The sequence below is a fragment of the Camelina sativa genome, chromosome 10 (assembly GCF_030686135.1).
Source record: "Camelina sativa cultivar CO46 ecotype springtype chromosome 10, ASM3068613v1".
Lineage (NCBI taxonomy): Eukaryota > Viridiplantae > Streptophyta > Magnoliopsida > Brassicales > Brassicaceae > Camelina > Camelina sativa.
This window is the reverse complement of record NC_141889.1, coordinates 9,941,967-9,960,514: the sequence shown is the minus strand read 5'-3', so window position 1 is coordinate 9,960,514 and position 18,548 is coordinate 9,941,967. Positions and strand designations below refer to the sequence as shown.

The window sequence follows — 18,548 nt, the reverse complement described above, 5'->3', positions numbered from 1 at the left end:
ACGATGTGCTTCAAACGGCGAAGTCAACAAGACTTCGTGATTTAAATATAAGTCAACAAAAGGTTGATGATTTGTTTCAACATTTTCAGACTTCATGATTTAAATCAACCAAAATACTAACTTCGAGATTTTAATGACATTTTTCCCTATTAACTTTATATAAAATTGTGTCTTGTACACTTTGATCAGAAGTTTTATACTCCAAACTGTATATGAACATTGTTTGCTTGTTTGGAACTTTCAGAGATTCTCCCACACACAAGTGACAAGTCTTTAAAGCATCAAAATTTCGTATACTATATTATTATTACAGATTACATCATTATCCTAATTATATATGTATAGATAAATACATCAATTTCTATGATACAAACAAACCATACACACACTATATATATGATCGTTTTATCTGATCAAATAAGTTTATTAAATAAAAATTCGACAATGACAACCATACATCCAGGGTCGTGCCTATAGTGTAATAAAAAAGGCATTTGTTTCAGGCCACACATAATATATAAAATTTTGGTGTAATGGTTCAAAACAAAATTTTATTTATATTTTCTACTTGAATTCAAAACCAAATTCTTATATCAAAAAAAAAAATAGATTTTCTTTTTTATTTATTTAAACTCTAAGAATCTATGAATCCTAACTATTTTTGTTTTCTCAAATGTGTTTCTACGAAGTCTTCTTGTATTTGTATATTATTATAATTTATGTTTCATGTTTATAGTAGTGTAAAAATTTATGCTTAACTTGCTATATTTTGATTTTTTTATAATATATAAAGAAATTCTTGTTTAGTTTTCCAGTTTTTCTGTTACATGAATATTAGTTAATATTTATGTTTTCTGAATTTGTAAAAAAATTCAGAACATGCTTCTATATGAATATGATATTTAAGAAAAAAAAAATAAAGAAAAAAAATTAGAAAAACAAATAAAAAAACAAAATTTAAGATCTTTTAGACGTATAATTATTGTTTTAAACCTCTTTATTAATTATATATATTATTATATGTTAATTATCAATTAAAAAAATAATTACACTTTAAAACTTGCCTTAAGCCCCTAGAAAGGCTAGCACGGCACTGCATACATCGAAGAAAAATTAAATATATATATATATATATAAACAGTATATGAGCAGATAGAATATTGAAGATTATTAAAATAAATGAATAAATCCTGTGACAACTAGCATCTGACGAGTGAAGAGAAACTAGCCATGGTTTCAGTTGATACCGCTTAGTGAAAGCCCATTGTTCTCCAACATCCTTACGTTTCTTCTATAACGTAATTACTTATCATGATTTGTTTTTTTTCTGTCATGGGCGTAAATATTTTTGTATTGATTATAGTTACTGAATTATTTATGTCGACGATTAACGTTCTTTATACTATTTCTATATTCAGAGATATATATACAGTAAAACCTCTATAAATTAATACTCTATAAATTAATAAACACTATAAATTAATAAATTTTGCTGGTACCAAGTCGGACCAGTGTAAAAATTAATAATATTCGATAAGATAATAAGATAATAATTTTTTCGAAATCTCCTTATAAAATATGGTCCCAATAATATCATAAATTAATAATTATGTAAATTTATATATATATATATATATATATATATACTGATATAATAGTGTATGTTTCTCCTAAAGCTCAATTCTATAGAACAATTGTAATGTTGTATTTTCAACCTATAATGATATCTCTAAAATATTTTATAACATGTCATACAAATAATTAAATTTAAAGTTTTAATTTTAGATATGCATCATTTACAATTTGATAATTTGACAGATTATTAAAATAGGAGAATTGATATTATTATTCATAGATTTGAATTTATGTGTCTCATGTGTATAAGTCAATTTGTCTATAATATTTGTAATTTATTGTAAATAGTGCTTTCTAAATATTACAAGTTCAATTCCTAAACCATAAAATTTATAACATCCGAAAGTTTAATCTTATTTTGCTATAGTTGTTCCAATTCATAATTTTTTATGGTTATCTATAAATTAATAATTATTAATTTACACTATAAAATAATAATTATTAATTTATAGATAAATTAATATCACTATAAATTAATAAAATGTTTTAGTCCCAACATTATTAATTTATAGAGATTTTACTGTATATACTAGTATACTCTATATAGAAAAGAAAATTATTTGGTCGGAAAAAAAATTTAGAGTTGACTTCTAAGCCTGATGTAAAGAATGCGTTATTGTTCGCGTGGGGCTCCTCAACTCAAAGTTTGAAGTTTGAACGACATGGCGCAGTACGTAATTGATCGATCTTGAAAACCAACAACATTTAAACATACAATTATATCTAAAAAATAAAACTACACTTGCGTAAAAAAATGTAGGAACTACATTATTCATGCAAACTAAAAATTATAAGTGAAACTTGTGTTCTTAAAATTGAAGCAACAGTTTATTTGGAAGAAAACAAATAATTCTGTAATATAATTTTTTTGTATAATATAATATAATTAATTGTTTTTGGTCACTATTGAGTATTGACTAATCTCGTATTAAGAGTTTTTAATTTCTTCCTTCGTTTATTAAAACGGCTTGTTGATTGAGAAACTAAATCCGTACTTCTCCATACACCACCTCCTTCTCCTTTTGTACGTAAACCAATAATACAGAATCATAGATGGACGACACGTATGTAAGAAAATTAATTTAAATGTATTCCTTGGAATGTTTTGGCACAAAAAAAAACGTACTCCTTGGAATGTATGGTCAAAAACTAACTTGATTTTGCAAATAAATAGATTAAAGAACTTGAATTTGCAGATGGAATCTAGATTACTACATAAAGAGGAGGATACTCGCGTAAACTTTTTCTTTTCTTTTCACAAGAGTGTTCTATTGATGATCCAAGTATAAGAGGCCAACAATTAAAGAACAAAATAGGTTTTATCTACAGAAAATATCATATAGATATTTAGATCGAATCGCTGCATATTTGTAATTGAAGATAACATTTTCCTCTACTATTAGTAGTTGATATTATTATTATTATTTTTTTTATCAAAGGGGTGTTATCATTTCATTCAAACAGAAAGTAATATACAGAACAATGATAGTTTAAAGTACAACACAGAGTAAGCTAACCCAAAGCATAGAGCAGTAAAAGTACAAAGATAGATAGGGGCATTCGATGTGAAGAGCTTGAGAACTGTAAACCACATGCTAGGTAGCAATATGGAACTTGTGAGGTCAAGACAAACCGATGCAGACTCCATGAGCAAGTCAAAGGAGTAGGAAGCCACTGTCTTGAAACTTCGAAGATTGGGCGGAGATGAACTTGGCAAAATTGAGTTGCCGAAAGGTCGAGCAGGGGTGTTGGCTCTGATAACCGGTTGCTACGAAGGTAGTTGCTGGTCCAAGGATGCTAGAGCAGGACTTAAAGAGGTTGTGGTAACCACTCCTCCTTGGAGTGAGTGTCATAATGCCACTAGTCTTCAAGATATTATAGAAGGACTTCAAGAAGTAGATGGTTAGCGGTTTTAAGATCTTTGAGTTTAGGCAAGGTATAGGTAGAAGGTTGGTGAAGCATCGGTAACCTCCACTCCGTAGAGGTGAGATCATAATGCCAAGCTTCACCAAGCTGTCTCCATAAGTGGGATCATCCCTAGGGTATCCGATTAAAGTGGTTTCCAAAAGACTCCTATGCCATTTTAACAACAACGGTAGTTTAAGGTTCAAACGCTGTCTTCAGACGAAAGAGACCATTAAGCTGACCAAAGGTTGGTTAGGGTGGGGAAGAGTGGAGTTAAGACCAAACTCGAATAAACACTGGACTCAACACAAGTGGAGCTCAAGCAACCTAGATAGAACCAGTGTTCTGCTACCGATGGTAACTCGACTTGACCAAGCAGAAAACACAAACGCTAACAGATATGAACTTGATATAATGATATCGATATAGGGTTGGGGTAGGTTCCAGTTCAGGAGATTGAGATATGAATGGAGAGCAAACTTGGGCCAAAGAGGTAACAACGGGGAAGCGGAGATCGCCGGGGATTGTGAAATCTTTGTCAAGATCTTCCATGGTTCCAACATCAAAACAGAGCTCCCGTCCATCTGCAACCAAGTAAAACTCTTGGAGAGTGGATCTAGATCCGAGGAGCAGAGAGATGTTGCAGTTGATTGCCGAAAGAGCCAGATCGAGGGATCGAAATCAAGGTTACCGGGGAGGTCAAGGGTTCGTGGAGGTGGCTCTTGGGTCAGAGAAGCTTCACTGAGAGAGGTAGTCGGAGACGAAGGGAAGAGGGGAAGGAGTTGAAGCTGACGCATTGCCGGAGTTGAGATCTCAGATCTCAAGAAAACTCCGGTGAAAAGAAAAGGGCCTTAAGAGCATTCTCATTGGACAACCTTGCAAGGGTGTCTTAAATATAACTTAGTATTAAATTTCATGTTAGTATCTCTATTAAAATTGTATTATTTTTTGCCTGTCCATTGGTGATCTCAACATATGAGGTCTCTAGAATTAAATATTAATTTATATAGAAATATGCTTTTTTGTTGTTTAATTTTGTAACTGATTTTATCTTTGCACAACAAGCACATATTCGTTGATGCTTTCTCGATCTATGTCTGCAAATATGATCTTTATCTTGATTGATCTATGCTTTCTATTTCTGTGACTGCAGGAAGAAGGGTTCCAGCTACACCTTCGACATCGTCGAGACTTAGGAGAGGTAATAATAAGAAGATTGTTATGGTGATGATGATGATGATACAAAGATATCATGATGATATAACAGAACTGATATTGTTTGCAGCTACAAGGAGGCCATGATCATGGACATTGGTGTAGAGGAGAACAACGCAAATTGCAAGTGCAAGTGCGGATCCACCTGCAGCTGCACCAACTGCACTTGCTGCCCCGATTAAATAAAGTTCAGATGTTGAAACCTTCTGCGCGGAGACACATTTTATGAGCTTCAATCCATTTTGTGCAAGCAGATTCACCATACTCAACGATGCACTCATCTCTTAGCCTCTTGGTATCAGGGCAAGCACAACAAATTTTCTTCTTTGGTTTTGTTTCTACTGAGGCAGCAGCCTTGGTTGGCTCTGAAACGGGTGGAGGAGGATTCGTGCTGGTTGGTCACTCATCCTGTCATAATAATGCAAACGACTTCGTCGGGGACAATAGGCATAGTCTTCGCCGAGATTGAAGTAGCAGCAGTACTGTGCATTAAGCTCATAATGAAAGCTCCCATCACACACAACATTGTCCCTCCCATCTTAACTCTATTATACATACAACTTAGCTTCACTTTCTCCATCCTTCACAATGTCAAATTATTCAAAACCCATTAACTAAAGCTTTAATCTTTCGTTACTAAACATAATAAGAAAATAAAAAGATTTACCCAGCAGCCCAAGCAATGACAGAGATTAGGCATAGCTGTAGCCAGTGATGCAGAGGTGTGTTTCATTCCTTTTTAAGTATAGCCACTGGAACAGAGTCAGTTCAACTCATCCCCACAGTCATTATTGCCACAACCTTGAATCAGTTCTTTAACCTTTCTCGGTTGATTCTCCACCACACATCAGAAATTTTGTTGTTTTTCCATTGATTTTCTCTGCTTCTCTAGTGTTTGTTTTAACATGAACAGAGTCAGTTCAAGCTCTGTTCTTTCTTTCCCACAGGATTGTTCTGCTTCTCTTCCCTTATAGTCATATCTACTGTTACTCAAATCTATTTATCGTCGTTATCAACAAAAATACCTAAACCCCGATGATCTAATTCTCCCCCAAATCTAACCAAACAAAAAACCCTAATCTCTAATTACACACAAATCTTGAGAAGAAAAAAAGAACTAAGCTTTTGATGACATCATCATCACCTCGAAGAAGAAGAAAAAACCCAACTTTACGGGAAATGATTTGCCCCTCCCAAGCTATGAAAAAACTTGGAATTGATTAAAAAGATCGGAGATTGAAGCTGATTCAGTTACCTCCAGAAGGCCGATGAGAACTTCCATTGGGTTGTATCTACTAGATTTTGAAAAATTGATTCATGCTTTTTGTTTTGAAAGAGAGAGATAAGCGAATGAAGGAAAGAGAAAAAAAAAACAAAAAAAACCAAACACAACCAATAAAATTTTGACACGTTAAGGGTCTCCAAGTATCTAAAATGTTGTGCGCAGAGATCTGTGTCTCTGGAAAATAACGATTAAAACATTTTTTTTTGTTTTATTGTTAAAAATTTGAAACACATCCCAACGGTATAACCAATGGGAGTGCTCTAAGAGAGTTTGGTGAACAGAGGAGAAGATGGAGGTTGCAGAACTAGAGCCCAACAACGCCGATCGGTCTCGACGCCGCCGGGAGAAGCTTCTTTGGTGGTTGTACCAGAGAGAATGTTGGTTAGGGCGAACTCCCACATTTGATTGTAGTAGTTGATATTATTTTTTTCTGCACTATATGGCATATAAATCTTGTCTGAAAAGCATATAGTTTTTAAAATGAGATACAATCTAACTATTACTGAATACACGCACGAATGTGATCACGATTACGTTGTCTTTGAAAATCCGAAGAAATTCTCTAAATGTGGTTTATTTCTTAGTTTTATGGCTGAAATATTTCTTAGATTACGTGGTCATGTTTCATTGTTTTTAATGGCAAATTCTCTCTTGTTTTCTCTAACAAGACTTACCAACTCATTTATTTTAATACTCCGACTAACATATGTTATACATATCCTCCATATTTTGTTATATTTTAATCTCGAAGGAAGAACTGAGTGTATTTCCTAAAAAATAATGGACTTTTCATTTTTTTAAGAGAAGTGTTAATTTGTGGCCTCCCTAATTCATTAGACGGCATTTGCATTCTTTGCTATATTATTATATTTATATATATAGATGAAGGTCTCGGATGTCTCCATACTCTGATCCACATTGATGTTTACTTAATTGTTTAGAATTTTGTCGATACTATTATCCAATTTGAATTCTTACTGAAAGAGGTCCCATGAAAATAGAATGCTGGCTTTAGAACTAAATAATCACAACTATTTTCAAATTAAAAACATCCCCAACACACAGCAAACACAATTCTTATGCTAATGCCTAATACTCATCCACGACGAGTCTTTTGAAGTAATTAATCTAATATTAAGAACTTGAAAAATATAAGAACACCTTTCTATTAGATTTAGAAAACTCTCTCAAAAAATTAAATCTTTTCTTTTTTTCAAGTTTTATGGAACACCTCTCCATGGACTCTTATATTTATAGATTTACATTTTTCCTAAACCTATTAGAATTACCATTACACAACTTAATGATAATAGGAATTTTTCCTTTTCCTAATTTATCTCTTTTGGCAACTTCCTATGAGATAGTTTTTTTCTCAAGTTGGAATTATCCAATATTCTCCCCCTTAATTCCAACTTGAACTCCGGGTGCTTCAATCTCTTGTACTCCGATTAGATTCCTCATTTCTCTGAATTTTATCCTTGCTAGTGGTTTAGTGAGGATGTCCGCCTTCTGCTCCTCACCAGGAACATGTTCCAATTCTATCTGATCATTCTCCACACACTCACGAATGAAGTGATACTTTGTGAGTATGTGTTTACTCCTTCCATGGAACACTGGATTCTTACTTAGAGATATAGCTGACTTGTTGTCAATCCTTAGTAAGATCTTCTCATCTAGACTAAGTATTTCTCTTAGCAACTCCTTCAACCATATGGCTTGCTTTGCTGCTTTTGTAGCTGCCATAAACTCAGCTTCACAAGATGACATCGCCACTGTGTGTTGTTTTTGTGAAGTCCAAGTGATTAACGATGAACCAAGATAGAACATATGACTTCCAGTACATCTTCCATCATCTATATCAGCTTTGTAACTACTGTCACTGTATCCAACAACCTTACTCAACCCATCATGCTTGTAGAACAAGCCTAAGTTGGTGGTTCCTCTCACGTACCTTAACAAGTGTTTAAGAGCTTGTCCATGTACCTCTCTCGGACTCTGCATATACCGGCTTAAAACTCCTACAACAAAAGCTAAGTTAGGGAGTGTGTGAAGTAGATACCTTAAACACCCAATCGTTCTTCTATATCTTGTGGCATCAATTTCTGGTTGTTTTTCAGCATTTGAGATCTCCATACCAGGCTCCATTGGTATGTGAGCTGAATTACACGAATTCATCTTAGTATCAATAAGAATCCCTTGAGCATAACCTTTTTGTTTTATTCGTATCCCATCTGCTCCGTGTACTACTTCAATACCAAGATAATATGTCAACTTCCCAAGGTCTGACATCTCAAATTCTCTTGACATATCCTTTTTAAACTGATCAATGACTCTTTGTGAAGTTCCTGTCACAAACAAGTCATCAACATAGATTGCCACTATCAGACTTTCTTTCTTGTCACTCTTGAGATACACCGTAGGCTCCTTTATGCATCTTTTAAAGTTCATCTTCTTCAGAACATGATCAAGCTTCACGTTCCAAGCTCTAGGAGCTTGACGTAGACCATACAACGCCTTATGTAGTCTGTACACTTGATCATCTTGTCCTCGTTTAACAAAACTTTCTGGTTGGCACACATAAACCAGCTCGTTTAAGTTACCATTTAAGAATGCGGTTTTCACATCAAGGTGATGAATCTCCCATCCCTTCGAAGCTGCAATAGCAATGAGTAGTCGAATAGTTTCCATTTGAGCTACAGGTGCAAACGCTTCTTCGAAGTCCACTCCTTGTTGTTGTACATAACCTTTTGTTACAAGTCTTGCCTTGAACTTGTTCAATGCTCCATCCGCTTTCTTCTTTATTTTATACACCCACTTCAACCCTATTGGTTTAACACCATCTGGTTTCTCAACTAGCTCCCAGGTTTTATTTCTAACAATAGACTCCAGCTCAGCCTTTATCGCTCTAACCCATTCTTGCAAACTTAAAGCTTCAGAAACAGACTCTGGTTCACCATCTATGGTAAGTAGAAGTCGTTCACTCTCCTGCTCAGCTAGTAGAACATAATCATTGAGGTATCGAGGTTTGTTGATAACACGTCCATATCTTGTGACAACTTGCTGATTTTCTTCTACTTGATCCACGTTTTCTTCATTTTGTTCATCTTCTATCTCTTCTTCTTGGTTTGCAGGTTCTTGGTCGAGTTCTTGATGCTCGACATTGTCATCCTGATTGTTCTCATCTTCGTTTCCTTCTTCTACAAACCCATTATGAGATAGCTTATACCTTCCTGGTTCTCCATTGGTTTGGTTTCTGCATTCGACAAATCCCAAACTTTTGTCTCGTCAAACACGACGTCTCTGCTTACAAACACTTTTCTTGTAACTGGATCATATAACCTATAAGCTTTCGAACCTGGTTTTGTCCCTAGATTAATCAAAGTTCTCGACCTATCATCCAACTTCTTAAGATGTGGTCCAATGATTTAAGCATAAGCAACACAGCCAAACACTCGTAGATGCTCGATGTTAGGCTTTCTCTTCGTGAAAATTTCATATGGAGTCTGACCTGCTAAAGCTTTGGTAGGAACTCGATTGATTAGATATGTTGAATGACGTACAGTCTCTCCCCATAGTTCATTCGGCAATTTCATAGCTTTAAGCAAGCTTCTTGTCATCTCCATTAATGTGCGGTTTCTTCTTTCAACTACACCATTCTGTTGAGGAGTATATGGTGCAGTTAAATGTCTAGAGACTCCACTTCCTTCACAGAATCGGTTAAACTCAAGCGAGGTAAACTCTCCTCCCCTATCAGTGCGAAAGGTTTTGATAGACAGTCCGGTCTGCTTCTCAATTCCTTCTTTAAACCTTTTAAACCGATCGAAAGCCTCGCTTTTCTCCTTCAATAGCATTATCCACATATATCTCGAAAAATCATCAATAAGGACAAAGACATACCGATTATTAGCTGGTGTTGGTGGTGAGATCGGTCCACACAAGTCACCATGAATCAGCTCCAAAGCTTGAGCTGCTCGAAAGGATGTTGTAGTTGGAAACACAGCTCTGGTTTGTTTTCCGACTAAACACGCAGTACACACATTCTTCTCATGAATCGATTGTTGCATTCCTACAACCATACCTTGTCTCACCATATTGTTCATTACTCCAACACTTACATGTCCCAGCTGTGCATGCCATGTTAGAGTAGTGTCGTTGTCTTGGATTTAAAGACACTTAGGAAACTCGACTTCCATTGGCGTCTTGTAGAGACGGTTTGATGATCTCTTGACTTGTACTAACAACCGTCCAACTGGATCACTTAAAGTTAACATGTCTCCCTTCATGTTCACTTCACATCCAAACTCAGTCGCTTGTCCTAGACTGATAATGTTGTGATTCAGGTTGGGAATGTAGTAAATCTCCTTGAGTGATCGCCTCTCACCCGTTTTTCCCACAAAAACAATTGATCCCTTTCCAATTATGTTGACAAACGAACCATCACCAAACTTAACCTTCCCTGTGATATTCATATCCAAACTAGAGAAGAATTCTTTGTTTCCCGTCATGTGGTTACTAGCACCGTTGTCAAGATACCATACACTTTCATTGTTGGTATCATAATTCTTGGGAAACACCCTATCCTCATTCAAGAATACCACCTCATGAACGTAAAGTGCATCAGCTTCATGAGTTTCATTAAGATTTGTCTCTTGATGTGCAACTTCTTTCGCAGGACATGAAGATGCGTAGTGACCCGGTTTATCACATCTCCAACAAATTATTTTAGATAGATCCTTCTTCTGGTTTTGATTCTGATTTTGATTCTGGTTTTGTACTTGATCTGGATTGTCTCCTCCACGACCCTGGCCATTGAACCTTCCTCGTCCCCTGCCTCTGCTAGAGCTATCTCCATTGTAGTTACCATGACCAAAACCACCTCGACCATATCCACCACGACCATATCCTCCTCGACTACTTCCTCTTCTTCCATAACCTCCTCTGTTATAGCCTCCTCTGTTTCCTTGATAACCACCGTAGCTTCCTTGATTGCTTGAATTTCAGAACATAAGTTTTGCTTGGTCTTCACTCCGGGTCTCCTCCCCTACACGCTCTTCATAAGCTTTGATACGACCAACTATGTCTCCAAATCGAGTTGTCTTTAAATCTAAGACTTGTTCCAACGATGCAACGATATGAATATATTTGTGTCTTGGAAGTCCTTTTAAGAACTTCTTTACCAATTTTGATTCTTCAATAATTTCTCCCAAAGCAGCTGACTGCGATGCTAGACCTGAGATCTTGCCAGCAAAGTCATCAACAGAGTCGGTATCCTTCATCGTTACCCGATCAAGATCTGCAAGTAAAGTTTGAAGCCTCGTTTCCTTTACACGTTCTGCACCTTGATGGCGTGCTCTTATGGCTTCCCATAGAGTTTTAGCCGAGCCTTGATCTCCAACTTGCAGGATTAGTGATTCGGGGATGGATTGAAACAGAAGAGCAGTCGCCACATCGTTCTTCTTTTGATCGGTGGATCCAAGATCAATAGTATCCCACACCTCGCTAAGTGGAAGTGTGATTCTCATGCGCATCGACCAAACAGTATAGTCTGTCGATATTAACATCGGACATTGGATGGACGGTGATCCAAGGTCCTTGGTTCTCGACAATGGATTTGGTTCGTCCCCCATACTTAGTTATGGACAGCTTCTTCTCCACAACTTTTGATCGGAGCTACAACCTTAGCTCTGATACCAAATCTAATATTAAGAACTTGAAAAATATAAGAACACCTTTCTATTAGATTTAGAAAACTCTCTCAGAAAACTAAATCTCTTTTTTTTCTCAAGTCTTATGGTACATTTCTCCATGGACTCTTATATTTATAGGTTTACACTTTTCCTAAGCCTACTAGAATTACCATTACACAACTTAATGATAATAGGAACTTTTCCTTTTCCTAATCTATCTCTTTTGACAACTTCTTAGGAGATAGTTTCTTCTTCGGGTTGGAATTATCCAACAATTAAAACGAAAAGTTCTAGACAAATGATTGCAATACTACAACTTGCAAATTTGGTTCGGACAATCTAACTCATCATTGTCACGTCCATTTTTTTCTGTTTTTTTTAATAGCGAGACATGATACCGTGTGGGGGCATATAATGAAACAAAAATACAAAAGAACATTACTTCAAAATCTCTTTATTAAAGGAATCAATAGATGAAAGAGTGTACTTTGGTAGGGTTTTCTATAGTTCTCATCAACTTGATGTACCTTTTTGTTTGATGATCTATTTTAAAATTAAATTTATTTTGTTTTAGCAAGAAAGTGAAATGTGGTCAAAGATTTACGTTTCATCATCGAATTTTCCAAAGACTTGACGTTGACTAAACGGAGTACCACGGCCACGTTTTCTTCTTAGCAAACAATAGACGAAACAAAAGTGTTTTCATTTATTCCATTTTTGAAATTATATATTTATAGCCTCGAAAAGATAATATTTACTTCATATCCAAAATAAGAGATACGATTCTATATAATGAGATACGACGACTTATTGAATTTGTATCCATATGAATACGACTTATCGGACCCATACTTTGAACAAGAGGCTATAGACTTGGCCAATTCGAGCACCTAAAAACATTTATAACTCATAGTGTTAAAACCAATAACTTTTCTTTTGAAATTCTACAATAAGAATTCTAAATTGATTGGGAGGCTCGAATCTTATTTCTTCTCAATTATTAGATTGGTACGAGTAAGGTCAATATACTATATCCATCTCATTATTGTATGTAACATATATTAGTTTCGTTCTCTTTAGACAATGTTTCTTCGTCGACATTCATATTTTCAGTTCGAGTTGGAAAGAGTACTTTTGTCGTCTATATATTAGATCCATATATTGATAAGCTTAAATTAACCGTAGAGCTATTCTCTCAAATTAAGAGATTACTGTAGTACAAATTAAAAGATCATTGTAGTACTTAGAAGTCGAATTTCACGAGGACTCAAGATCACACAATAAATTATAGAGTTTTATGATTACGCTAAACAGAATGATTTGTATTAAAATAAAAAGCAATGCAAAATATTAAATTATAGCTGTGTAAATTTAAAGGATTAAAAAGCTAGATCTAGAAAATTTCTCAAGAAATTACAGAATATTAAATCAATAAATAAATAGGATTCAAACAATTAAAATCAGATCTTGAACACTAAACTCAATGGTAAAATAAATCTGTTCTCAGTGCAAATATTATCTAAGTTTAAAATCCGAAAATCCAAATCTCTTTGTAAACTTCAAGTTAAAAACCAGCTTTGAAAACAAGTTTAGTTTGTTCACAAAATCACTAAATCAAATCTCTTTGTAAAAAGTAATTTTGCTCATCAAAGGTTTTATCAGGAAAATCAATTATATTCTCATATCAATTTCTTTTCCTAGGTTATTAATTATAGGTGATCAATCAAGAATTAATATGAAAAACAACTAATGATGAAGATCTCAGAAGATAATGAATCCTAAGTATTAAACAGATCTAATAAACCATAAAAACCTATGAAAAACTCTAAACCTAACCAGCAAACTACTCAGACATAATCAATGAAAATCAAAACATCTTCTGAATAAATTGCATAAGAAAAAGAATAAAGAAGTAAGGGAGTTCTGAATCTTCTCTGAAAAAGACATGATTGTTCTCTCCAAAAGCTCTCTAAAATCTCTTAGGGTTTTGCAAAAATAAAGCTTAGGCCTCTAAACAATGACCTAGAAAACTTATTTATATTCCTAAAAGAACTAATGATGTAAATATAGAAAATTTTGGGACAGTTTTGTAAATCTTCACAACTTGGTCTTCTTGTGTCGGCTAAAAGGGTGGTGTCGATCGACATTATCACTCTTGATTGTCTCCAAGTTGATTTCCTTCGATTCAATGCTCCAAAACGTTCCAAATTGCTCCACTTTGCTCCATCAATGACAAAATCCTATAAAACTGTAAAGACTCACAAATAACCTAAAAACACACGAGACTCTAAAAGATTCATTATATCATAGTTTTTTTACTCATTATATTATAGTTAAAAACCATAAAAACCATAATATATATATACATATAATAACATATGCATATATGTGTATGTTTTGTACGCAGAATGTGAACTTTCAATATATATATATATATAATTGTATATATGTCCACATATACACATCAATACATTATAACTTTTTCTCAACAGTAAACTGGTGGTTTTCTATTTGTTGAAATTTGATATACATTATCGTTAGATGACCTTTTTGTTTCTTTTTTTCCACTAACTATCAATTACAAAGCAGTATCTCAAATATATACGAGTAATTTATGATGTGATTTTCAATATCACTACCTTTATATGTTCCCGAAATAAAAATATCTTGTAAAGATCAATGCGAACTTGTTAAGTGTAAGTAATACAGCGGCTCAGTGTCACTTTTGTTTGTCGTTGTTTTACTTTTGTCTTTGCACATCATATTCAGACACGATCCCTCCTACATGTTTTAATTATTCTTATCAAAAGTTACCATTATCACTGTTTTTAGAGCTGTAAGCTTGTATATACAAAAGGTGAGATTTACATGATAACGCCATACTTTATAGATAAATAGATTGGTAGAAAAGAATTATATATTAATCTAAATGTCGTGAATCTGCACCTCAAATACAACGACACGTGGTCGAATGAGATCTTACATTATATATTTTATGTCTTCAACATCAAATCATGTTAAAATATTATTAGAAATAAGTTGACAAAAAAAATGTAAGAAACTAGAAAACAAAAATATTGGGAGTCAGTGAAAACATAAAACAAGTGTTCGGATCCTCTACCGCAAGTGGCGATACCACCTATGCAAAATTGCAAATCCATGAATACGGGAATTTAATTAAGTTCAACTTTCCGTAAATACTTGAAAGAGATAGTAAGATCTGTTGACAAAAAAATATATTTGATGTATTTAAATTTTAAAGTTTGACAAATACGTTCGATGTTTAATAAATATGTTTTTTTGAACTTTATCTGATATAATATTACTTGTGAAAAAAAAAGACTGCAACCAATTTTGAACTCGACGATGATGAACAAACACAGAGATATACACATAAGACAAAAGAAGAAACGAGAAAATAATGTCAGGACCTGTTGTAGCATATATAAATTTTTTTCTTAATTTTTTTTTTGAAAATTTCCAGAGCTAAAATTAATGTTTCATTAGGCTATATTCTTAAAGGATACAATCCGGAAAACAAAAAACTTTGACCTAAATTCGCCAAACTACAATTTGTGTAGAGACGATCTTTCATAGCAAAACAAGTGATAAAAATGTATATTGGATATACTTGAACATACCATCTTATCCTACTGACTCCATCCGATCAAAGGGTATATAGTCTATGGATTTGATTTCAAGTATACTCTCAAAAAAAAAAAAAAATGCCACTTTAGTCTTTGGCATATGTTGTCCACAAAATAAACATTAACTAGACCCGCTGGCCGCCGGCATGCATATGCATTCGGTTCAATACATTATATTAACCTGATTAGCAATATTAACGTAGTTAGAATATAAAAGATGATTAATCACCATGATGATCGGCTTTCATATATGACCCTCAAAAAACAAAATATCAACAGAACAACTCATATAGCCAAATTATTTTTCTCTATATAAACTCCGCACCAAACACGTCAAAAAAAAACCGTATACAAAAGAGAGACACATAACACATGGAGAATCGAACGTTTTAATTAATGAATATAAATGAATCAGTTTGGGATACGGAAGCCCTAGAAGTCGTGTAGAGAGAGAGATATGGACACGTGTGCGAAGCTGGCCACATGTAAATAATCCTTGCACGATTCTTAAAAGTTCTCTCCGCCATGGTTAGGCTCAAGCTTTATTTAACTGATGTTCCACTTTTGTGAAGTTTTTTTTTTTATAAAATAAATTAACAATATATATATTCATATATAGTTTTCTTAAATTAATTTATATATGTACAATGTACTTTATTGTTTTCGCCAACATATGCCTCTTAATTTAGAATGTATAAGTAAGCAGGTACGCAGAAGTTACATGGTTGCCGAGAAATTTTTCAGGCAGCCTTGTCCAAACTCCAAATGTAGATATTTGTGTACGTTTCATGTTTCTATGACTTATACATGGGTTGTGTTGATAGATATATCCGACAGAATAACTCTGAGATATTCTAGTAGCGTTTTCATATGTATATGAATATATGATCATAATTAATTTGCATTAAAGAAATTTGTTTGATTAATTATAGGAGGTTTAAAAAAAATTAAACTCATGTCTCCACAAAATTGTTCATGATATGACAGGAATTATATATGGTTTATATATGAACAAAGGAGACAGAAATTAAAACTAAATATTTGACATCCATTCTAAAACTGTTAATGTAATATTCCAAAACTAATTGTTGCTTTTTTAAAGCCAAAATAATGAACCGTTTTTATTCTATAAGCATGTTCATGATACTTATCTACTTAACCCAAAAAAAAAAAAAAAACATAGAGTGATAAGAGTCTATCCCTAATAATATAAATAGAGTGATAAGAGTCTTAGCAAAATTGTATAAACTTCCAGAAAAAGGTTATAAAATAATATACTAAAATAAATACAGAGACATAGAAAGTTTTTTTGGCTTCGTGTATGTGTACGTACATAAATGTACAATACTGGCCATATGTAGACAACATAGCGAACTGCCTCAATAAAGTCTTTTACGTTGTGTTGTCACTATGGAATTAATGCAAAAAAGGTGGAATTGATTAAACCGGGGTTTTAAAATGTATTTATACAAAATTATATACATTCCATCTTTCGCCTTATCGGGACATAACTCGTATCTGTTGTGACAAATATTTACATTTTTCTTCCAAAAATTCTTGGGTTCACGCGTAAGAGTAAACAACTATTATTCACAACTCTTAATTAACCAATCAGAATACAATAATATACCATGTCATATCATATTAAAAAAAATCAAAATTAAAATAAAAAGACAATACAAATTATGAGAATCTTTTATTAAGGATATTATGTCTGTTTGGGTTATAAAAGAGTATTATAGTTTAAATTTGTAATTTCAAAAATTTTATATCGGTTTGAGTTTATAAAGAATGGTTAGATTTAGAGTTTAAAATTAAACAAAATTATATGTCAGTTTGGGTTTACAAAAGAGTGGTTAGGATTTAGATTTTACAATTAAATGAAATTATATGTCGGTTTGGGTTTACAAAATATTGTTTAGGGTTTAGATTTTACAATTAAACAAAATTATATGTCGGTTTGGGTTTATAAAAGAATGTTTAGGGTTTAGATTTTACAATTAAAAAAATTATATGTCGGTTTGGGTTTATAAAAGAGTGGTTAAGGTTTAGATTTTACAATTAAAGAAAATTATATGTCGGTTTTAATTTATAAAAAATGGTTAGAGTTTAGATGTAATAATTAAAAACTGTAATATAATATTTAAATTAATAATTTTAAAATAATTGATTTACAGAATTTATTTACTTAATTAAGATTTGTTTCCTTAATTTAAAGAAGTTAAATAAGAGTGGTTCATCCCTAGAGGTGAACCCAAAAATTGTCCTTTGTACGTCTATTAAATTACTAATCAATGTTCGTTATAGCTATTGCCCATATCACATTTGTCGCCTTCCCCTCCTCGCCCGGCAAAATATTTTTCTTTTAGTTTCTATTGAATTTGATTGATGATTTCGTATACAAGATGTATTATATATATATATATATATAATATTTTCAGCTTTTTTCTAATTGTTATCTCGTATATATATTTTATTTTATAAATTTATGTTTTGAAAGTTAATCATTAATAAGATTTTGACATGTGTCAAGTTATCAATCTGAAATTTTGACATGTGTAAATATTAAATAGGAAGAATTTGATTACAACAAAATAAAAATATTTTGTTTTAAAAAATATTAATAAAGTAAAAAAATAATTATAAAAATTTCAGTATTTAGAAAAAAACAAAGTTTTTTAAAATAATTATAAGGAGATTATATATATTTTCATAAAATTTGAAATTATAATATTATTTACTTATTTTTGATTTTAAGTGATTAATTATAAAAAAATAGAAAAAAATATTAAGGAAAATATACATTTAATTATTAATTCTAAATTGTGTACTCACTTCTATATAATCAAAGATCACCTCATATTTAAATAATTTATTCAAAAACATTGCTTTCAACTCTGTTTAATTGGGAATATATTTTAATGGAAATGTAAATTTTTTTTTATTTTTTTAAACCAAAATTTTCTACTACTTTCTTCTTTTTTGGTTGGTAATAGTTTAGATTAATATGTTGACAAAAAAAAAAGATTAATATATGAGTCTTATTTTTCTAATACTGTATTTTAAATTTTATTGTAGTATTTTTAGATTGTTTTAATTTATATTTTAATCTTTGAATGATTTGGGATTCATATATTACCATGCTTATAATCTTCTATTGTTTTTTTAGTTATG

At 32.6% G+C, this 18,548-nt stretch overlaps 1 pseudogene; it reads right to left on the bottom strand.

Moving 5' to 3' along the window:
* Positions 1 to 4,740: 4,740 nt before the first annotated feature.
* On the bottom strand, positions 4,741 to 5,299 carry LOC104718391 (cytochrome c oxidase copper chaperone 1 pseudogene; annotated as a pseudogene).
* Positions 5,300 to 18,548: the final 13,249 nt, after the last annotated feature.